This window comes from Numenius arquata, chromosome Z (assembly GCF_964106895.1).
Source record: "Numenius arquata chromosome Z, bNumArq3.hap1.1, whole genome shotgun sequence".
NCBI lineage: Eukaryota > Metazoa > Chordata > Aves > Charadriiformes > Scolopacidae > Numenius > Numenius arquata.
Genome location: NC_133616.1, coordinates 5,305,730 through 5,330,437, shown reverse-complemented (window position 1 = coordinate 5,330,437; position 24,708 = coordinate 5,305,730).

The window sequence follows — 24,708 nt, the reverse complement described above, 5'->3', positions numbered from 1 at the left end:
ACAAATGTGTCTTCTGGCTTGGAAGGCTTGAAAAATCTGAAGCTCGAAATTCGTCGTCACTTAACTGATTTCATATCAAGGTATCCAGTCCAGCCTGGTCTTTATCAGCCAGAAAACAGCACAGCTTCAGAAACTTTTCGGTCCAATTTCTGTCCAATTTCAACACTCATTTATAGCTGTGTGAGGGAGGTCATCGCATCTCCCATGCATTAGCTATTATGCATATACATACTACTAGTGGTAAGGCTATGGGATGAAAAGACAACTGCTGACCAACTCAGCTAGACTTTCCACCATCCCTCCTGCTTCAAGGACAACTGAAATCCTAGCAGACTAGTGCACCAGCAGACCTAACTGTGGGTAATGTGGACTGTCTTCTGCTCTGTCACAAATATTATATACTTGCACCTGCCTCTTTGCTGACCCCTTCTTGGAGGATGGGTGCAAGTGCCCCACCATGTCCACTGGGGGTGGGTTGGCAGCTTGCTGTGTGGAATAGGCACAAGAAGAGAGTGTTATCCCAGGTATGGGCACTCCTGGACAACGAGTCGCTGTGGGCAGCAGTGGGCAGCAGGCACTGGTGGAGACCTCAGGTCTGCCAGTACTGGGGACACTTGCTGCTCTCCTCAGGCACCACCATGCAGTGAAGAAATGCATTGCTCCACAGACCAACACAATCATTTCCTAGTGGATCTAAAAGCTGCTCCTACAAAGAGCATGTTGTCATGGTCTGACTGGTACAGAAAAGTTCTCATCTTAGGAGTGGTTAAGAGATAAAGAAACAGGTAGTGGGAGCACATAATGTATTTTTGCACTGGGGGGAATTTAACAGATGGTTTCCCCATGAGCCACAGTGTGACTGCTGCTCTTCCTGGTATCCACATGTAATCTGAAAAGGGAACAGCATTTGCAGGTGCTAAAAATTATTCAGGGTAGTCAAATGTAATACTTACTGCAAAGACTCACAGGATTATATCTTGCAGTATTGTCTGACTGGGTAATAAAATGGCTGAGAAAATTTAATTTCTGCTAATGCATAGTAATGCACATGTGGAAAAATAACCCTAACTATACATATTTAGTGATGGCTCCAAATAAGCTTTGTATCACTGCACTTCATTCATATATTCTGAATAATATGTTCAATTCTGATCATACTGTCTTGGAAAGGATATAGTAGAACTGCAAGAGGTAGAGAGAAGGTGACAAAGATGATCAAAGGCATAACACACCTCTAGAAAATGAAAACAAATGGATATGGTGGATATAACAAAGATCTATGGAATCAGGAAAGGTGTGAAGAAAGTGAAGAGGAGAAATAAATCACTTTTTCACAGTACAGTACAAGGAAATTATCAGACAGGAAATTTAAAAGATTTTTTTGCTTGGTTTTGGTTTTTTTGGTGGTGGGTTGTTTTTTTTTTTGGTTGTTGTTTTTTTTTTTTTGGGGGGGGTGGTGGTGGTGTGTGTTCCTATGTTGCACATTGAACTGTGAAGCTCTGCCGCAGAATTTTCCAGCAGTCAAAATTGTACATCAGTTCAAAGAAGAGATTAGACATCCGTGGAAGTCCAGAGATCCAGCAGCTATCAAACACAGCAGCCCATCTGCGGTCACCAGCTCAGCAGTTCCTATACTACTTAAAAATGGAAGGCAAAATGTTCTTCCAGGGGATCAAGATGCCCCTTTTTCACACCCCTAGGCTGCACCCCTACACTCTTCTAGACATCTCCTGTAGCTACCATTGGAAACAACATCCTGATAAATGTTTGTCCTGATCCAGTATCTTACATCTCTGTGTTATGGGGAAAAAAATAAATATCTAACTAGACTAGTAGATTGTTAGGCTGGATCCTGCTGGTTTCCTTCTCACAGAAATCATCTCGGCAGACAGAAATCCTATGACCAATTGTAAATATAATTTGTCTAAATGATCATACTTATTTGCATACAGTTGCTTCCTTTGCTTCCTTCCCTCAGGGGCTGACAATCTGTTCCTACTCCAGTAAGTTTGGGATTGGTTTACACCTGCCTCTGAATTATATAATTTCACTTCCTTTCCCTCCTATGTATTTCTTGCATTATATCATACTACTTTTGAGGCTGAGCTGAATCCCCACATTACAATTTTTCTACTTTGCCTAGTGTCTCTTCACACTTTCCAAGAAAATTCACTATTGTTGTTTGATAAATATTTGAATAGTCTCTCCACTGTATAATAACATCAACAGAAGGGATTAAGAATTCTTTATCCTTTTGATATATATTAAAGCTTGCTCTGACTCAAAACTGTAAAATAGAGATGACATACAAAACTGTTGCATATAAGGAAATATCCTCTTGTTTACTCTATCCCTTCATTTTTTGAATTTTTTCAAAACGTCCCAAATCATAACTTTCAGGAAAATGAGATTGGCAGGCACTTTAGGCGGTTTAAACCACTTCTCCCTCAAAAATGAAAATTCCCATTTCAAGTGGAACAAATGTGCAAGACAGATCTCGCATTTCACTTTCTTTTAGTAAGAAAATGGGGAAAAAAAATTTCTTTCTGATCTACCCAGCCTCTTTTCCAGTTTTTAATTCAACTGCCAAGTAAAGTAAAACAAAGATTTTTTTAATGGGGCCTTACCAATATCATTATGAACAAACAGACTGTTATTGGTCTGTTTTTCACTGCCCTTAGATGGCTGAGGAGGATCAGAGTGCAGATGTGTTTTCTTTCCATTAAGATGTGGCTAGTCTTTCCTCCATGACTGTTTCTGTCTTCTCCTCAGCATGATTTTAGATCTGTAACACCAAGATGATAGAAGCTGTCCCAAAAATCTGATAAAATCCCATAAAAGGTTGAATTTCAGATTGAAAACACTAAGATTAGAGCTGCCTGTGTTTTCTTGCTGCACAGTGCTATCAGGAAGCATTCACCAGGAATCAGGATACCAGCACTCAACCAAAGATTAAAAGCTCCTGTCATAGAAGACTTCTCTGGATCACTGCAGCTATTTTCTGGTCATCAAACACCCATCATAGAGGAGATAAAGTCATTTACAAGGGTGAGTACAATTAAAGGGCACTTCAACCATAGGAATACAACTTTTTTGGCTTCTTTCCTGATGTGCAAAGATTATGTAGTCCATGTGACTTTCACACACTGTTAAAATTTGTTTGAGGATATTATGTGAGGCTGTAATTGAGGGATGGACTTTTAATAAATTATTGTTTCTGTGTTCCCATTCGTTGCCTCCCAATTACAATAGATGTGGGGCTGTGGGGCTGATTTGTATTGTTTCAGAGCACGTGCAAGTGTCTCCAGTGAGATATTCCTCCACAAATAAGCATCCAGGGAGTACATACCCAGAGCAGTTTCCCCCTGCACAGGTATTCAAGCATCAGTGCTGAGATGTGTACTGGGGTCCCTTGTAAAAGACATGCAAGAAAAAAGTCACTTGAAAGAACAGAGTGAGGTGGGATTTACTTCACAGGCAGCATGAGTGCGGCATGAAGTCACTGGTCACACAGGTCGATGAAACTGTAGGGAGCAAATCCAATTTGACTAATAGCCAGCTATATATTTTAACCACCAGGCAAACCCTTCTCTCCCATTAGAGGGTACAGCCATCACCTCTGCAAAGCTAGAGTATCACTAGAAGCACTAAAAAGAGACCAGCTGAGCTTCCCTTCTGTTTCCTTGAGATGTGTGATGCTGTGAAAATACTACAGGCAGTGTGAGCTGGTGCATGAACTAGCACTAACAGCACCATGAATTAAAACATGGCATTCATTTTAGCTCTTGTACTAGAAGCCATCACATAAAGAGGAAACCCACAATGATAAACGAACTCCCTCTGTGTAAATTATTGTGGCAGGCAAAGAGAATATTATAATGTGGTAGCAGTTTGGGACAGCATGGTCAAAATGGGACAATGTCTGGTCAGGTACAGTACCAGCCATGTGAACCATAGTCTCATTTTCAGGTCATCTTCAATCTGTGCTGCATGTCTTCTGCGGGGTGTTATTAGTTCATGATAATCACACTCTCTGCAGTTCCTTTACTGCTATTATAAAAATGCTTTTATGTTGGGTAGATGTGTTATTTATTACGTGCTAGGAGGAAATGAAGTTGGTAGTTCTGAATGTTGAACAGCAGTTGGAGCTGAGCTGCAGCGTTCCAGGTCCCAAGAACTCTGTCTCCTGTTTCATAATAATAATAGTGATTTATTCCCCGTGCTATTGAGCTGTTTGAATGAGTCCATGCAGATCTGGGGCCAGAATTTTATTTCTGTCATCTAAGCTGAAACTGTAATAGCAAAAGTTTCCTTCCTTTCTTTCTCTCTTTCTCTCTTTCTTTCTTTCTTTCTTTCTTTCTTTCTTTCTTTCTTTCTTTCTTTCCTTTTCTTTCCTTTTCTTTCTTTCTTTCTTTTCCTTCCTTCCTTCCTTCCTTCCTTCCTTCCTTCCTTCCTTCCTTCCTTCCTTCCTTCCTCTTTCTCTCTCCCCCACCTTGTTAAATGAGGCAATATCTCCCATTGTTACATGAAACTATTCCCACGTTTGCACTCCACTGAACCCTGCCAACATGCTATGCTGCCCCTAACCACACTGCTTCGAATTCTTCTTATTTATATGCCTGCAAATATAAAATCACTAATGTGATCCTGCCTATCATCCAGCAATCCTGGACAGGCCACTTTGTACACGTTCTCCAACGGCTGAAAAGAATTTTTGTGTTCAACATTTATACATTTCTAAATCTAAAAGAGAAACCCTCAAAATCAAAACAAACTCCTTTGATTTTGTCAAAAGGTTGTTTTGCTTTGTTTTCCCCTTCACCCGTGATGTAAAACACCCGTGCTTACAATTGAGTGACTTTGTGCTTTCCGTAGGCTTCAGCTCATCTTATCTTTAGAGACAGGATTCAGTTCACAGGTTAAATGAATCGGTGTCTCTGTGCATAAATAAGTTCCTGTTTCAGTAAGCAGAGGTCTGGGGTTACATTTGGCTGCCCGGACTCCATGAGAAGGATCTCACAGTGATGTCTGGAGATGTAAATGGGACAGTATCCCCTTTTATAAAAATTATTTTCTCCATAACAGAGGAATAGTGATTACTTCATTCTTTCAATGTATATGCCACCAACCGTGCAAAGAAATTCCTTAAATTATGATAAAATTGCTCATTTCCTGAAGTGAACACAACAAACTAACAGACACAGTAATTTTTAGTAGATTTGGATTCAATTCAATTTTCCAGATGTTCGCCTGTAATCAGCTTAGGAACTCAAATCTCAGAAGGGTGCTATTCACACAACAGCTGCTGCAAATTTTTCTTTTGAATCACACCAATCTAGGAGTGGATTTGTTTACAGGCTGCCTCAGTGTTACATGAGGAACTGGATGATTACATTAAAAAAAAAATTCTCAAAAATGTTCTGACCATTTACGCAGTTTTGCCTTTATTATATTATAGCTCCTTTTTAAAGTAATTTTTTCTCATGAATTAGTAAATTTACTTTTCTTCACCAGTCAGTGAATTTTGCCATTGAATTTAATTTTAAAAAGCAATTTTTTTTAAGCCAGCTTCCTAATAGGAATGTATTGGAAGGAAACAGTAGAGTAGTCATTGAAGCTGTAGTTGGGGTCTGTTGTCATAAGTATTTGCATAAGTTATCTTGCTTCAAATGGTATAATTAACAGACTCACTCAGTCCAGCAAAGGCTATTACAGCCTTAAGTCTGACCATGTAAAATTCATACCTTAAATTGTCACCCTATCAGACTCAGTAGCCTTTATCTGACTTTACAGAAAAAAAAAAACAAACATCCAGCTCTTCTCTTGATAATTTATTCCAGTGGCTAGCTAACTGTGTCCAACCTTGTATTTGACTTCTGGTGTGTTGTAAATGCAGTTTTCTTATGCCCGGACTTATTTGACTGAAGGGGCCATCTAACCTCCCTGAGGTCATCCACTTCATGTAGCTGGAGAACTACATAATTTATGGGTGTTTATTATTATGTGCGTAATTTATGTCTAATTTTTACTGTCTCAATGTGGGTCATCTGAGCTCCATCTATAGTCAATGGAGAGAAAGGTATGGCGACTTATTCTCAGATTTAAATACGTCTCTTTGAATTTGTTCCTTTGGATTTGCTTGCATCTGTCCCCTGGTCATAGAAGGTGTCTCAACTCAGATCCAACTGTCTTCAGACAGCATGTAGCTGGATGGATGAGTTTAATTCCCACTCAGATTTGTATGACTCAGACTTGCAACTTCTAACTCTTCAATTCTTGCCCCAGCTGGTAATGAATGCCTCCAGGTTTCCAAATCCAGGCTCTGAGAAAGGTAGATACCTGAAAGTCGCCCACTATGCTACTATACTGAGCAAATAGCATGCATGGAAAGATGGACATGACTGTAGCTGGCAAATTGTCATGTTTGGTACAAACCTCTGATTTACAGACATCTCTTTACTGAGGATTTAAAACTAAAAATCTAGTTAAATGTCTAGCTAAATGATTGTTAACTTTTTTGGTAAGGAAGTATGTGAAGCTTTTGGACACACAAGGAAAATGTCATAGAGCCCCTGTTAATAGAGTAATCCAAGCAATTAACCATGCAAATTCACTACATGTTAGGTACAAAAACTTTGTACTAGGTAATAAAGATGTTTTAGTGTCAGGTGTTCTTATGAGACATCAATGAAGTTATGGCGCATTTTTCAAGCTGCCTGCAAAGTTGGTATTTGATAATATTGTGTGTTCTAATGCAAGTGTCATATTAATTGACAGACAAAAGTAAATTAAGTAGAATGTGAAGTCCAGAACCAGGGGATTTATTGGAAAGAGGTGTATACAGAGAGAAAAGCTCAAGCAACCTGAGTTGTACAGTATCTTTAATTCATCTTGATACTAAGCCAAAGTTGTGGGGAATATGATTTATAATTTATAGTGAATTATTCAGATTTGTTGAAGTCCTCACTATTTATATTATTAAAAGACTGTGCAATGTGGTAACAAAGAAGGTTAAATTTTTATTGTGTGGGTTTTACTATGTCAGTGTAGCATTTCTTCTGATATCTTTCCAAATTTTCATGAGACTCTTTGGAAGGGTGAATCTCTTTGAAGAGCAAGTATTTAATAGACCCATCCCATCTACTCAAACAAGGACAGTCTTTTCTCGCATTTCAAGGCAGTGTACACTGTGTTCTCCTAATATATCTAAACATAACAAACGCTTTTCCTAAAGGTTAGTAGGCTTTTGTTATTTTTACAGGACAAGTTTCTTGTTTGATAAGTTATGTTACAAAAGTTCTTACCTGTTGCTCACTTCTACGGTGTGGAATGATCTAGACTTTTCTAAACCAGTTTTTTATTCTGTCCTTCTGACCTACAGTTCACCTAGACAGCATTTTTTATTCTGTCCTTCTTACCTACAGTTCATCTAGACAGCATTTTTTACTCTGTACTATCAGAGCCACAGGAATTTGGTAAAGGACAAACACATTATACATTATCACCAAGGACTGCTGATAAATGATGGAAAGGGGCTTGGTGAGCACCTCTGACAGATCCCTCAATACCCTTGGGTGGATCCCACCCAGCCCCATAGACCTGCGTGTGTCTAAGAGGTGTAGCAGGTCCCTCACATCTTCCCTTGGATTATGGGGGCTTCAAAACACTCCCTAACATACAGGGCTACCTCACTGCATCACCTTTCTTACCTGTCTGTTCTGAAGAGGTCCCAGTTAACCAGAGGTTAACAAATGTGACACCCATCTACAAGTAGGGCTACAAGGAGGATCCCAGAAACTGCAGGCCAGTCAGTCTGACCTTGGTGCCAGGGAAGGGTATGGAGCAGATCATCTCAAGTGCCATCGTGCACCACCTACAGGACAAAGACGCAATCAGGCCAAGTCAGCACAGTTTTAGAAAAGGCAGGTCCTGCTTGACTAAGCTCATGTCCTTCTATAACAAGGTCACCTGCTTAGTGGGTAAGGGAAAGGCTGTGGATGATGTCTAGCTAGAGCTTAGTTAAGCCTTTTACACTGTTTCCCACAGCATTCTCCTGGGGAAACTGGCTGCTCATGGCCTGGACAGGTGACAGGTATACTCTTCACTGGGTAAAAAACTGGTTGGATATCCAGTTGGATATCCACCACGGCCCCAAAGGGTTGTGGTGAATGGAGTTAGACCCAGTTGGTGGCCAGTCACAAGTGGTGTTCGCCAGTGCTCATTACTGGGGCCAGTTCTGTTTAATAACTTTATCAACAACCTGATGAGGGGATCAAGTACACCCTCAATAAGTTTGCGGATGACACCAAGTTGGGCAAGAGCGTTCATTTGCTTGAGGGTAGGAAGGCTCTACAGAGGGGTCTGGCCAGGCTGGATGGATGGGCCAAGGCCAGTGTTATGAGCTTCAACAAGGCCAAGTGCTGGTTCCTGCGCTTGGGTCACATCAACCCATGAACACAACAGCATTAAGAAAGAGTGGCTGGAAAGTTGCCTGGTGGAAAAGGACCTGGAATGTGAGACAACATTGTGCCTCAGGTGACCAAGAAGGCCAAAAGTATTCTGGCCTGTATCAGGAATAGTGTGGCCAGCAGGGCTCAGGAAGCAATTGTTGGGAAATGATTGACATGGGTGAGGCCCCATATCAAATACTGTGTTCAGTTTTGGGTCCCTTACAACAAGAAAGACATTGAGGTGCTGGAACGTGTCCAGAGAAGGGTGATGAAGCTGGTGAGGGATCTGAAGCACAAACCTTGTGAGGAGTGGCTGAGGGAGCTGGGGTCATTCAGCCTGGAGAAAAGGAGGCTGAGGGGAGACCTTCTCGCTCTCTACAACTCCCTGAAAGGAGGGTGTAGCGATGGGGGGGTCGGTCTCTTCTCCCAAGTAACAGGCAATAGGATGATAGGAAATGGCTTCAAGTTGCACCAGGCAAGGTTTAGATGGGATATTAGGAAAAAATTCTTCTCCAAAATGGTTATCAAGCATTGGAATAGACTGCCCAGAGAAGTGGTGCAGTCTTCACTCCTGGAGGTATTTCAAAGACATGTAGATGTGGTGCTGAGGGACACGGTTTAGTGGTGGATTTGGCAGTGCTGGATTAATGGTTGGACCTGATGATATTAACGGTCTTGTCCAATCTCAGTGACTCTGTGATTCCAATTAACTTTCACTTGGAGAAGTTCTCATCATTGAGGATTTTGGTTACTGTTATTATTGTTTTAATTTCTAACACGTGTGTTCATAGAAGTAAGTGGAGCATTCTTTAAAAAGCACTGGAATAATTAAATGAGGCTAACTTGATGAATGTTATCATATGTACTTTGGTTGCTGAGTACTGAAGTTCTGTCTTCCTTTAATAATTTGGTGAGATAAAGGGATGTTAAGCTGAATATGATGTATTCAATGCATCAGGCAGCAAGTAGAACAACCCAAACTCATCCAACTGATAAAGAAAGTGGTACAGCTTGTGTAATACACATGTTGAACTCACATCACACTCCCTTCATTCAAGAAAAGCTGTCTGGAGACATCATCACTGAAGTAGCTTAGTTTCATTCAGATATGATATAGATGACACACGTATCCATTTGTGGTTACTGGCGAAGACCCATTACAGCTGCTACGATGTGCCTATGCCTCACAAGAAGAGAGATTTCTGAGAAAGAGCTGTCTTATACTCTTTTTCCTTCTTTCCCCTTCTTCTCTCATCCCCCTTCTATTTCTCTAAACTTCTTCCTCCATTTCCATCATCAGGTGTCCTCACTTTTTCTTATGCTCAAAGTTAATCAATTTTCCTCTTTCCCCCATATATTCTGCCAGACTAACATCTTTCCTAAAGAATGTTCCCAAATATTCTTTCCTTGAATTCTGACCCTGCAGCTGTTCTTCCCACTCCATATCCTGACCTTGTTCATAGCCCCACTCCCTGTCTTCTTGTATTTGCTTTTTTGTGCTGCAGAATGACTATTCCAGTTTTAAACAAACAGTATTATTTTCACAATTCAAATGTTGCTCAGGTAATGAATATAGCTAAGTACTTCAGGCTGTGATTACAGTCAGTATCTTCCCTTCCCCTGATTAAATGTTGGAAATGAAAGGAGCTAAATTAACACTTTTTGACTAAACAAAGCCATGTTAAAAACACTGATTTATTGAGCATCAAACTGCTTTGTTTGAAAGATTTGGGGTTTGACAGTCTTTTGCTGGATCCCACTTGTTGTTTCTGCCAGACTATGTGCAAACTCCTGGTGGAGAGCCACAAAACCAGGAATCCCTCTTTCTGGCATTTTCTGCTCTGTGACAGGTCTGCTGAATGGTGACATATCCTGAAACCCAATTTTTTTCAACATGGGAAGAACCTGTGGCAATGTACTTCTACCATAAGGGTCTTCACCCCCATGTTTCTAATCATGAGATTGAGTCAGTCAAATAGGTAAATCCACTGAGGTTCCAAGACCTAGACAGTCTCCCTCAAAACACTTAACATCTAAAACTCAATTTCTGTCATGCTCAAAATCCAAATAGTCAAAATTTGCCTCAGAATAGAAATTTTGCCACCTCTGGTGTATCCTCGTTTAACATGACTTGTGTTACATGAACAAAATGGTTATTTTGCCCATATGGTTGACGTGCAGTTACCATCTACAACAGCAACTAAGTGGTTTGTGGGTGTAATTTAAGAGCTGAATTGAAAAAACTCTGACATGAATGAAAGTCAAACTCTGATAGACGTCAACAGTGCTTTTTTTTTGCCCCTGTTTTTTTTTTTTTTTTTTTTCCCCTGGATCAAATTAGTATTCTGTTCATTCAATAAAGAAAGGTAGCAAAATTTTCAGGATTCCTCAGCGTATAACTTCACTTGAAAATCAGATAGGGTGGGTGGTATTTAATGAGCAGCTGGGAAAGGAAAATTTTAGTCTAATGTTATAGGCTCATAATCTTCCTCAAATAACTAGTAAATAATTCCATCTCTCAGTTTCCTGCTCTGAAATAGGGATAGTGGCAATTCCCTTACTAAAGTAGGCAGAATGGCAGTTCAGAGAATAAATATTATTTTAGGTAGGTATTTTGGGTAGGCTAAAACCCAGCTATGAGCTCTAACCCTTCATCCGTAAGTGGTATCACAATTTTTTCAGGGATTTTTTTCCCATCTGCTTGTTCAAACAGAAGACTATTTCTTTGCACGAACTGACCACCAGAAACTCCTTATGCAACTGCTGATTCTCAAAGCTAGTGGTATAAAATATAAATAAATCATAATATTGTTCCAGAAATGCCTGCGTTTTTGATAGGAGTAACTTACAGGAGAAAACAGAGCAGAGGGGAGACATATATAATATATTTCTCAGTATTAATAACTGCTTCTTCTGCTTACACATAACAAAAGAGATTTTAATCACCCTGGTAATCTCTCTCTTTGAAATGAACATCTCATATTAATCTTTGGACAAAACTGGATCAAATGAAGTTAAAATCTAGAATATAGAAGTGCCACCAGAATTCTATTGAAAACAATAAGGATCCTTATTGAAACTATCATATTAAAGTTTCTAGTTTTTTATTTCTTTTTACAGGAACTCCTTATTTTATGCCTTGAATAGCATTTCCCTAAATAAAATTGCACCATGCAAAGTGCCATTATGATTTCCAACATTCATTTCCAGAGGGGCTCCTACTAGTCCGTAGCTATAACTATGATGAAAAGGGGCTGTGGACAGCCCATTGCAATGATGCTGTCTCCTCATCTATCAACCCAGCAGATTGTATGAGTAGCATCTCCTTAGAATAGAAACTCAGAGATATAATAATCAATGAAATTTTGCATCCTGACTGCCCACACGAATCCATTTCTATAAGGGATGCCAAATTGTTACTGCTGTACAAAGCCTACGGAATTGTAGTCAGCAGGGCCAAGACCAGGAAGAAAGACATTAAGGACTGACTGACTATTTGGGTGATAGTGTTTATTTTTAAACTAATATGTCCCATTATAGTGTATGTTTTGGAATGTTCTGATCATTTTATGCTGTCATTTCACAATGCAGGAGCTTTAGGGACCAAACCAGGACCAGAAGCAGCCATGTCGTTTCCACATTTTTTTTCCCTGCTTTGATTCGAACCAACTATTGACAGTATCTGCTTTGAGATAGATCAGGGAACTAAGCTTTCTCCCTCTGGTTCTGAAGAATTTTTTGCTATCATGTTATTGTTGTTTGTAAGACTGAGTTTTTTTAACCCAGATCAATTTCTTCCTGCAATGTGAGTGTAGAAACAAGCAGTCAAATGTAGAAAGAGGCAGCTGTAACTCCTTAGTTGGATATTCCCTCCAGACATCTCTGATCAAAACCCTACAGAATGTAGAATTTGGTCTGTTCTTAATCAGCCTAAGATTGAGCTTGTTCTCTGTGGGCTCCTGTCACTCTTCAGTGACTCTGAAAAAGACAAAGGACAACTAGGATCTTAATTTAGCAATGGCTGTTGAGGACCTTAATGAGGTGAGATGAGATTAATCTGGCCCATAGGCACTGATGTTAGAGACACCAAAGCTTTTCCAGCTACCCAGATTCTGCAACCAGGATTGCACAGGTTGGACAGAGGTAGATTAATTAGCAGTATAATGCAGATAACGGCATTCATACATTGGAAGGTTACAGGCTCTTCAAATCACTGTATTGTTTCCATAGAGAAGACAGTTAAGGGCATAGTAAGTAACATAATTAGGAATTTATCATAAGTACAAGCTCAGGTCTTTGGTCATATGTGGTATGCTTGTTGTTATAAATATGCCTTATATTTCATCCTGATGTTCCTGAAAACCTATAGATCTGCTTCAGCTATCTAAACAAAGTAAGTGAAAGAGATTACAAAATTTCACCCAAGCGTGCTAAACTCTGTGAAAAAAGTTCTCTTACATATTAACTGCATTGTTCACCTTTTATGTATTCTAAAGCACTGCATACCTTTCAATACATGAAATAATTCTAGAAGCAAGTTAGGTCATGATCCAAGATTCAGTCCTATCTCAACCCTTAACTTTAATTAGTTTCAAGATTCCATAGTTTTCTGAATGGGCTGACCCAGCCCTCTCTTTCAGCAGGAACTGCAGCATATGCCCCACAGCACTGCCCATCACTGCTGAGGGCTGTAGCAATTTGCATTAGCATGGCACCTACAGTCCTGAGAGATACAAATGCGACCTGCAGTATTTTGGCTGTAAAGCCGTTTTCAGACCAACACCTCATTCCCTGACCCACACTGCCTTTCATAAGGAGCAAAATATTAGAAGGCATTTCAGACCCAGCTTCACAGTCTAACATTAGATAAGAATATTTAAAATGTCTAGAAAAGGCTTTAGTCCATACTCTGAGGTCGGGTTTTGAAATCTTTGCAAACTCTCTCTCCAGGGATGCTGTGTAGAGAGAGCCATCCTTTCAGCTCACCCTTGAATGCACTTTGAACAAGCAGCTGCTTTTACTGTAAGCATGTTATTAATGGTCTCTTTTCAAAAGCAGAGATAGTACCCTGGAAAACGTTCTATTGATTTTTTCCCTTTCCCTGTCCCTGTTTCAATCACACTCGTTTGAATGGCTTTCATTTTTAGCAATAACAAGAGATTCTTCGAAGAAAAGTGATGTCTAGGTGCAGCCTTAAATAAAATCACTGCTCAATTTAAGCTCTGAAAAATACTATCGATATTTTAATAGAAGATTGGAGAACCAATTGCTGGTTCAATAATAGCTACAAGGAGTTTGTACATAGGAATCACACTCAAGGATCATTTTATTTCTCTAACTGTACATGTTAACAGAAAACAGCAGCCTCAATCTTGACTCACTTGATTATTACATGTCAAGGATCTCAGGAACATGGAAATATTTCATTCTGATTTTCTAAAGTGGAAATGTGCACTGAGATACCTGTGCCCAGAGTTCAGAATATAGAATTGCAAATAATATACTACCATATATTTCTATGTAATAATATTCATGCAGAAGATTCTGAAAATAAGAAACTGTACACACCTGGAAATATAATTTCTCTTCATAATTTGGTTACAGTTGCTGTTAGAATCACAAAATCATAGAATCACAGAATCACTTAGGTTGGAAAAGATCTTTAAGGTCATTGAGTCTAACCATAAACCTAACACTGCCACTAAACCACGTCCGTCAGCACCATGTCTACATGTCTTTTAAATACTGCCAGGGATGATGACTCCACTGCTTCCCTGGGTAGCCTGTTCCAATGCTTGACAACCATTTTGGAGAAGAAATATTTCCTGACAGCCAATATAAACCTTGCCTGATGCAGCTTGAACCCATTTCCTAAAGTCCTACCACCTGTTACTTGGGAGACTAACACTCACCTCGCTGCATCCTCCTTTCAGGGAGTTGTAGAGAGCAAGAAGGTCTCCCCTCAGCCTCCTTTTCTGCAGGCTGAGCAACCCCAGTTCCTTCAGCTGCTCCTCACAAGACTTGTGCTCTAGACTCCTCACTGGTTTCGACTCACTCCAGCACTTCAATATCTTTTTGAACACAGCGCTCAAGGTGGCGCCTCACCAGTACAGGGGGACAATCACATGCATAGTCCTGCTGCCAGCCACACTATTTGTGGTACAGGACAGGATGCTGTTGGCCTTCTTGGTTGCCTTGGCACGCTGCTGGCTCATGGTCAGTCAACTGTCAATCAACACCACCAGATCCTTTTCTCCCAGGCAGCTCTCCAGCCGCTCTGCCCCAGGTCTGTAGTGTTCATGGACTGGATGTGACCAAAATGCAGGACCCAGCACCTGGCTTTGTTGAATCTCATACCACTGGCCTTGGCCCATCCAACCAGCCTGTCCAGATCCCTCTGTAGAACCTTCCTACCCTCAAGCAGATGGACGCTCCTACTCAACCTTACTGAGGGTGTCATCTGCAACCTTACTGAGGGTGCGCTTGATCCCCTCATCCAGGTCATTGATAGAGATACTGAGGAGAACCAGCCCCAATACTGAGCCCTGGGAAGCGCCACTTGTGACTGGCTGCCACTCTTTGGGGTCAGCCATCCATCCAGTTTTTTACCCAGTGAAGAGTATACCTGTCTGGGCCGTGAGCAGCCAATTTCCCCAGGAGAATGCTGTGAGAAACAGTGTAAAAGCCTTGCTAAAGTCTAGGTAGACAATGTCTACAACCTTTCCCCGGCCCACTAAGTGGGTCACCTTGTCATAGAAGGAGATCTTGTTAGTCAAGCAGGACCTGCCTTTCCTAAAGCCATGCTGACTTGGCCTGATCACCTTGTTGTCCTGTAGGTGGTGCATGATGGCACTTGAGATGATCTGCTCCATACCCTTCCCTGGCACTGAGGTCAGACTGACAGGCTTGTAGCTCCTCGGATCCTCTTTGCAGCCCTTCTTGTAGGTGGGAATCACATTTGATTTCTTTGGGTCAACTGTAAAATCCCTATTTTGCCAAGACTCTTGATAAATGATGGAAAGGGACTTGGTGAGCATCTCCGCCAGCTCTCTCAGTACTCTTGGGTGGATCCCATCCATCCCCATAGACCTCTGTACATCTAAAGGGTGTAGCAGGTCTCTCACCATTTCTCCTTGGATTATGGGGGCTTCATTATGGTCTCTGTCCCTTTCCTTCAGCTCAAGGAGCTGGGTACCCCGAGCACAACTGACCTTACTATTAAAGATTGAGGCAAAGAAAGCATTATCTCAGCCTTTTCCTCATCCTTCATCACTGGTTTTTCCCCTGCATCCAATAGAAAATAGAGGTTCTCCTTAGTCCTCCTTTTGTAGCTATTGTATTTATAGACATGTTTTATTGCCTTTTGTGGCAGTAGCCAGATGAAGATCTAGTTGGGCTTCGGCCTTTATCATTTTCTCTCTGCATAAACTCACAACCTCCTTCTAGTCCTTCTGAGTTTCCTGCTCGTTCTTCCAAAGATCATAAACTCTCCTTTTTTTTTTCCTGAGTTCCAGCCAAACTCTGTGTTCAGCCAGGCCAGTTTTCCTCCCAAACTGCTCATCTTTCAGCACATGGGGATGGCCTGCTCCTGCGCCTCTAAAATTTCCTTCTTGAAGAAGGTCCAACTTTCCTGGACTCATTTGCCCTTCAGGGCTGCCTCCCAAAGGACTCTGTCAACCAGGCTCCCAAACAGGCCAAAGTCTGTCCTCCAGAAGTCCAAGGTGACAGTTCTTCTAACCCCCCTCCTTACTTCTCTGAGGACTGAATTACTTATGACACATGTAGAGTGTCAAGAATATATTTTCTAAACATTTTTACTTGTGACCAATAAAGAAGTCATGACCAGTGATTTAGAAACTTCCAAACCGAGGATGCAAATGACACAGAACCATACTGAACTATCATGTGTGCTACATTAACGCCTAGGGAGAGATTGGTGATGTCAACTACCATGACTGAGTCTCAGAGCAACTTATGCTTTATATCCTGAGCTCCAGGAACTGTGGGATTTTGTGAGAGGTTCTGCAGGAAGGAAAGGAGAATGGGCATGAGTAGAAAGGCAAAGCAAGGCAAAGTGGTGTTGCAGCTGTGGAAAGAAGCTTGAGAATATATCATAAATGCACTTAATTTTTAATCCCAAAATCCATGTGAAAGAAGATCTATATTTTTTTGATACTTTAAGGAAACTTTTGACTTCCAAGGATTCATCATTTTTTAATGGTGGTAACTGAAAAACTCTACCTTTAAGTAAATGGTATAATTTTTCAGAGACAGTGAGTCAAGAAAATAACTATCATACATAGTAGAAACTGTAAGTTATGAGCCAGAAGCACAACTTCTACCTCTTGGGCCAGAAGCACAATTATATTATACATAAAATTTACGCAGCATTTCTCATAATACCCATTTGACAAATTCTTTGGTTCCGTACCACCAGTTGTGTTTCACTGAACACTGAAAATTGAAGTTCTTAGTTGGAAGCCAAGACACAAATTTAGGTATAGGTAACCACTTTAAAATGCTGGCTTAACTTTCTAAACTGTTTTTAACCAAGAATATTGATTTCTCCTTTCATGGGTAGGAAAAGCATCAACCAGCTGAAAAAAGCCCTCCATGAAACATAGTTTTTGTGCTTTCAACCCTTTACCCATAAAGACTTAGATATTTATCTGATGGCTGCTTTGCCTTCTTTAACAGTCTCTGGTTACTAGTGTGAGCTTCGATAGGAGAGCTGTTACATTTTTATTTCAATGCTATGTCCTACATAAAAGTTGGCAATAAGAGAAAGTGCTCTATAGGATATGACTCCCCCATGGTTTCTTCCTTCACACACTGACATTTTTTACATGTCAACAATGCTCAAGTGAAGGTATCTTTTTTAAAAAAACAAAACAAAACAAAACAAAACAAAAAAAAAACAGAAAGACAAAAAGGAAGGGAAAAGAATGCAGGGAGGAAGGCAAATAAAACAAGCTCAGGCATCTTTTGATCACAGTGAGTAATTCAGATTCTTCATGATTTTAATGTCAAGATCAGTTTATGAGAAATTCATTCAGATGTAGTATGTAAAACAGGGATATGTGAGTTACGTAGCCTGATGCAGGGATGAAAATCCAGTTCATTAGCAACATTCATATTTAGAGCCCCTTTCCTTTGTTTTCAGTATGCTCTTGCCAACTGGGTCACAACTCACATTTATTCCCTGACTTCACTCATGATCACATCGATGTTTATGTCCACACCTGTACACTGCCCTTGTTCTCAACTGCTTCCTTTCTCTTACGAAAATTGGTGTTAAAGTCTATACTTTAGCTTATTAGAATTTTAATTAGATACATTTCATCTTTGAAATGTGATCCTGTTCATGCCTTGAAAAATATTCCTTTTCCATTCTGTTTTCATATCTTCATCTGAAAAGGGCAATATAAAACTAAAAAAGGCAGAAAGTCAGCTGATATTCTTTGTTATGAATCTTAATATCATGGGATTTTTTCCGTATCTGCACAGAATCATTGGTTTGTGTTACAGTTTTGGTCCTTAATGAACTCCTCATACTGTCCTACAGAAATTCTATCAAGCTTATTGTTTTCATCTTACAATTCTATACCTGATTATGCTCCCCAAAACACACTACCTTGCACACGTCTCCACTGAATTTCAATTTCTTTATTTTTCAACTAATTTTCCTAATATATCCAGGTCATTTTGAATGACCAAAACACTTTAAGACTTTCCCATCTGTCTCTGATCTGACAATTTATGTCATATTTTATGCCACCATACACACCATTGATACCAGGAATATCAGAGCAGAACTTAACTTCTTGCACCCTTCCAATTTTACTGTAAATTGTTGATAAATACGCTATAGTAGTTTCATAATGTGCTTTTGATTAAATAATTTCTACTCTTGGCTTAAACAGGAGCCTTTTGATCCTGGTGAGCTGTATACCTCGTTTGGATTTCTTTGCAGAGATGGGGAGATGGATACAGTTATGAGTCCTGTTTGTTGCCTGTTATGTTTTCAAATGTAATAATATATCAATTATTTTCTTGTTCCTCAAATGAGGATGTTTTGCATTTGCTTATGATAAATAACACATCAGACTCAATTTGTTCAAAAGAATGTCATAATGTAAGTTGAGTTAAACTACAGTACAAAATTTTGTAGTAGCCTGTATTTAAGTGACTGTAATCCCCCACTCCCCCCCAAATTGTTATTTTATCTTATTATTATCTTAATTGTTCTATCAGATGGCAGCTTTGTACACTGTTATTGTTATCATCCTTTCTACTAATAAAAATGAGAAAAATATATCTCTATTAATCTCCTCCACTGTTTTGCTAGTACAGTGTTGTCTGTAATATATTTTGTAGTACTTTCGTCATTTCTGTCCTTCTTTATCCTGGTTGGTATACTAAACATCGCTTAGTCATGAATATAATGACTGCGTTTTCCATCATGTGGTTCATAAATTCCACCACGGGAGCCTAATTCACATTTATATCTTAAATAAGAATTCATTTTATCTGACTAGATCACCAGCTGGCTTCTTGAGAACCGTTATGCTCTCTGACCTAAAAAAAAAAAACCACTCAGAACTTTCACAAAATCACAAAATTGGTATTAAGAGTAGCTGTGTGATCAGCTACAGAATAATCCACAATCTGCGGTTGTACAAACTATGTAACCCTGGCTGGAGAGACTTAGACAAAACAGCTTTTCTATAGGTATAGGAACTGGCTGAATTACTTTAAGATTCGCTGAAGGAGCAGTCTCTCTGATAATGTACAGTTTATTATTCTCCTCCCTACTGAATTAAACTGTTCAATATTTCCTAAAGTTAAATGTAAGAGACAAGAAAGAAAGCAAGTCTCAGCTGTTACTAGATTCCACATCTTCAAAAAAAATGAGTAACTTCCGCAAACACACTGCTAGGTTAACAATGGTTTCTGCATTGTAAGACAGATCAGGGAACAGGCCGCTGCTTCATGGAACAGATTCTCAGCACTAATCTCTCAGAAAACCCCATAAATCAGCATAACAAAGTAGTCATGGAGAAGGGTAAATTTTGGAATTTATAGGAATGGTGTGGTGAGGCTCTAACAGTGACTACCAAGGACAGAGATAGGTTTCTGGTAGAAATGCTTCTTTTCCCTTTTTCTAACCTAGCTGCCATTTTTACAATCCAAAACCTAATTCTGCACTTTACTGCAACAGGCTCAATTTCCTCTACTCTTTAAATCTTGTTTAGTTGTTTAAAGAAGATATGGCAGAAACTGTCCTGTGTCTCCTCAGAAAGCAGTGAATCAAAGTACAACACAGAGCCATGATATTTACTGAGCCTCTACCATTCACAACACATTTTGAAACTCTCAAATTAGGATGGCAAGTCACAGCTGCAAGGATCAACTTGAGAACTGGTGACACTGACGCGCAGAAACAAACCCTACAACTCGAATAGAGTTATAAAGCAGGTATGTCTATTGTGGCGCCGGGTGCAAGGGGGATTTCTCCTCCTAACTTGCACACTGGCTCGTAAAACAAGCATCTATTTATGATAAAAAGAATACATATTCATTAATGTGGGCTGGGTTATTATAATTAATTCTAAGAAAAGGCGTTACTATTCTAATTATTTCTAGGAACTCATTATCATAAGTCTACTCCCCTTGCCACATGCGTACTGTTGCCCAGTGGTCGTGGGCCAGGGTCTTCTGGAGGAAGGCTCATAGTCTTCTTCACCGTGTACTTTTACCTTTGGCTTAGAATGCTGGGCTGGCTGGACCCCAAACCGTGAAACTGGTCCCAACCAGATGGACACTTTACCCAGACAATTGTATTCCTCCTTAGCATGCAGGCTGTTCTTGCTACCTTATACACAAGGCCAGTTCCTTATCTTGGAATGCTGGGCTCCTGGGGTCTGAGCTCTGTTCTTTGCCAAGCTGTACTAAATCTACACTAATGACCTTTAACCATTCATTCTCCAAATCAACACCAAGCGCCAGAACTGTAGAGAGCTGGTGCCTTCAACAGATGAATAGAAATCTCTGTAGAAGTCAACCAGACTATTTAAACACGTTATGGTAATTTCTTCTATTGTTCTTATCAGACTTTTTTTCCTGCCTTTCAATAGCAAGTGACTTTTTCCCTGATGACTGGTCCTATTTCCTTCACATAACACTGCAATTTCTTCCATTTCATACAGTTCAACAGTCTATCTTTGCTGAAAAAGTGCTCAGCTTTTCAGAAAACCTGTCTTCTCTTTGGTTTTTGCCTACATCTTCTAAGAAAAATCTTTGATCTCTTTGGTTCGACTTAGATTTTGTTCACCTACAATTTACGGGCATAAGCTCAGCTGTAAATTGATTAGTGTAACTATAGTCCATGAGTAGACTAATCTAGGGTGGCTGTATTGACTACAATTGCTTCTTTACTTCACCTGAGCATCTGCCTGAATATTTCAAATCAACAGATTTATGTCAGTGAAGTCATCTGTCACCTGGGCAAAGTATTTCATTCAGATTAAAATTCTCTGTGTGCTCCAAGTTCCTTAGGCTGTTCATATCTGTTCTCTTGTCTCTTCCAAACAGTAAAACATGGCTGCTTACTCAAGCTGGTAAATAAGTTAGTAGCATCCCTTCAAGTAAGGCCTTCATTGAATTCTAATAACTAACATGGCACTTTGGACCTGTGGAAGAGTTTTCTTTTTATTTCCATATTCTTTGCCAGCTCCCTTTGGTGTTTGAAAAATATGTAAATGAGATACTGTCTTTCTAATCATAGACATAAATAATATGTGCTGCTGAACTTATTTGAGTGCAATGACTTAGTGAGTTGTTGAACAAATGTGATAGTTCTTGGTTTGGTTTACACAGCATTAGCAGTGGGTCTGTTCTCCCCAGATACCAGGAAAATCAATCTTGTAGTTTTATGACCAGTTTTTGCCACAAGTTACAAGGAACATGAGGGTACTACTAGGCCTTAATTTTCCTGACCAGGCTCCCAGAGGACCATTGTTTACTCCTGGCCTCCAACGCTTCTTTCTTGGCAGACCTCAGACCTGCACTGTTCTTAGCTCATCTCCTGTAGGGACCCCTCAGACATACAGTGTGACTTGCCTCCAGCCCTGGGTCCAGCTCTTTCTCCTTTGCTCCTGATGGGACCCATTAGCTGAATCCTTGACATGGTTCATCCCCTCACCTTGTCCAGGGCTGTTGACAGACCCTGTCACTGGTCTCCAGGTCTGCTTGCCATGATGGGACCCCACAGGACTCCCCTGTCAGTGAGGGTACTGCCTGCATTAGGTTATCACCTGGTCTGAACTTGTATCTCATCACAGGGCATCCCTGCTCTTACTGTGTCCTTACACAACTAACAGCACGTGTTCCATTCAGCCATCAGCAGTTCAAACAAAATGCTCTGCTATGAGAAAACTGGATGGTTTCATTTTATATCAGTTGTTTCATCAAGGCATTAAACCTCCTTCAAATTTCTTCATGTCGACCAGAATTTTGTATCTTGCAGTGGCCAGTGACCCAAAGAGATTCTTCCACAGCTTCACACAAAAAGGCCATCACCCAATGAAGAGTAGTCTTGTGGTCCTGAAATATAAAATCTACCACCTAGAAAATATTTAAAGCATTTCATTTAACTTTTTACCCCAGGGACTGAAAAAGTAGCTCAATCCAGTTCTAATACAATAGCTACTGGCACAGGGGGGAAGGCATCTCATTGCCAGAATGAAGGAGGACAGGAAGAAATGCAGGAGCAAAGCTCCTGAGGGCTGGCCTTGCTTTGTTTGCTATGAAAAAGGAGGAGAACATGGGAGCCCTTGGGAAAGATGAGGCAATTTTTGAGCTCTGAGAAACATTAAGTACTGGGCTCCCTGGGGGAGTTTGTCTTACGTCACAGGGGTGAAGTAAGATGAGAGGTCACAGGAGCTGCCGAGGACCTGTCACTGCCCAGATAGTGAAGAAAGAGGATTGTTTCAGCGTTAAGGATTGGAAAACAAATACAAGATTTGTTTTGCTGGCTTTGGCCATCCCTGGTGAGAGATCTTTCATGTCAAAAGTAAACAGTGTCAGTCACCACTGATAGTGATCTGTGTCTTTTCACACGTTAAGTATATTTAATTGCTGATAGACTCCCATCTGTTGGGCCAAACTTACTTTCATTTACATCAGTTGAAATGTGGAGAAAGTCCACTAGAGTCAATATAAATTCCTCCAATTTTATGAGCAATGTCTGCGAGGTGTACTTGGCTCGCGAACACTGTGAGTGAAGGAGGACCAGAATCTCAGTGTTTTTACATGTGTTTTCATCTTGAATTGAATAAACAGTTAAAATATTAAAGTGTTTCATGGGATTAAGTCTTCTTAGAAATTATATAGGAAGTGAAATGATTCATTCCTAGTAGTTTTACTATCAGCTTTCATCTGCCTAAGCAATGGTAGTTGTATACCAACAGCTGAACCTCTCAAACACTGTTGGGCGTGGGGTCCCCACTTGTACCACGTCTGTCTTTAGGTAGGCACCCATTTGCACAGATCAGGAAAAGAGGAAGTCTGAGGATAAAGACAATCAGTAGGCAAAATTATCCATCTCCACTAGAGTTACAGGCTTGTACCTATTTATACCCTGAAAACATTCAAGGTCAGGTTGGATGGGCCTCTGATCTAGTTGAAGATGTTCCTGCTCATTGTGTGTGTGGTAGACTAGATGACTTTTAAAGGTCCCTTTCAACCCAAATTATTCAATGTTTCTATGATTCTATGCTGAAATATATTCAAGTTGGAGGAGTTTCTCAATGGCAATATTTTTTCTCAGGAGTTACCCTGTTTGAAGGAGCAATCCCAGTGGGTCAAAACTACTTCATTCCATTTCGCCTTCCACTCCTTGCTCTGCTAACCTTTGTGAAGGTGGCATGAATCACTCTGTGGTTAGATACGGGAGCTGCTAATAAGGACGGCTGTTGCAATGAAATTGAAGAGCTACAATCTGGACAAATGACATCTCAGGACTGCAATCTCAGCTAAGCTCATCAATTCATTTTAGAGACAATTTCATTTTCATTGGGTGTGTGAGAACAGTCTCAAAGCTTTTACATTCAATACTGGATGAAGAAAAAGCCTTTAATAATGGAAATTATAGCACTTATTAGCTGAACACATTACATGAAGAATGAACTGAGTGGTAACTCTTACTCACCATTTTACACTGTTTAATCCTCACACATGTAACTCAGCAGTGCTGGGCTGAGATCAGTCTGGTTTCCAGGATGTCTGGTCCTTTACAAGTCACCTTTGCAAGGATGTTTCAAACCCATTAATGAAAAATAGTGGTCAGCTGCATGAAGGGTGGGAAAAATTCTGTCTCTCTGTTCAGTAACAAGACACGCTGTAATTTCAGCTGGGCCAGGATTTCTGTTGGCTTTTAAATCTCTAGACATTAGGTTTGTTTCTCTGCCTACAAGCCCTATCAACACCAACAGTGAGTCTACACTTTGGCAATCAGGGAGCTTCTCATTTCCTTCAGTAACTCTTATCTGCTGCCAATGCTTTCCAGAATAACAAAGAGCACAAGACAACTTGCATTTTAATTCTTTCCATTTTCAGTGGGAACAATCGGTCTTATAATTTTTTTATATCCGTGTGCAGCAATATCAAATTTGATTAGGTTTGCTCACTGCCACATGTTATTGCCTTGGAAGTAACTCCTCTCTCTGCCTTTTGCATGTGCTGCTGGAGGTATAAGATCTCCATACCTTTTCTGAGCTTTCCTGCATGCATCCGACCTCACAGCACCTTCACTTACACTTCTCATAGGGCTTCTGGAGACATCATTTATGCAAACAAAAAGCACAGACCAATACTCTCCTAATCCAAAGCCCATGAAAATTAATGTGTTTTAACTGTGTTAAAGTAAATAAATAAAGTAAATAAATATAAATTTAGGGTCTAAGAAAACAGAGACATATGAGTAGTTTGTAGTAATACACAAAGGTGTTTCAGTGATCAGGATCTGAAATGTGAAAGCATGCTTCAACAGACTGAATGAACTGTTGCTGTTTAACGGCTACCTTGCAAGAATGTTAGAAGACATGCATAACCCCATAGGTGAAAATGAACACTGTTTTATTGACTCAGACTCTGGGACAGGTTCACAGACTGTGTAGGTTGGTTTGGTTCCCCTGAACAAGCAAAAACAATGCTGATTTGTGCTATCTGGCTTTCTTTCAGTAGCAGTGACAAGTGG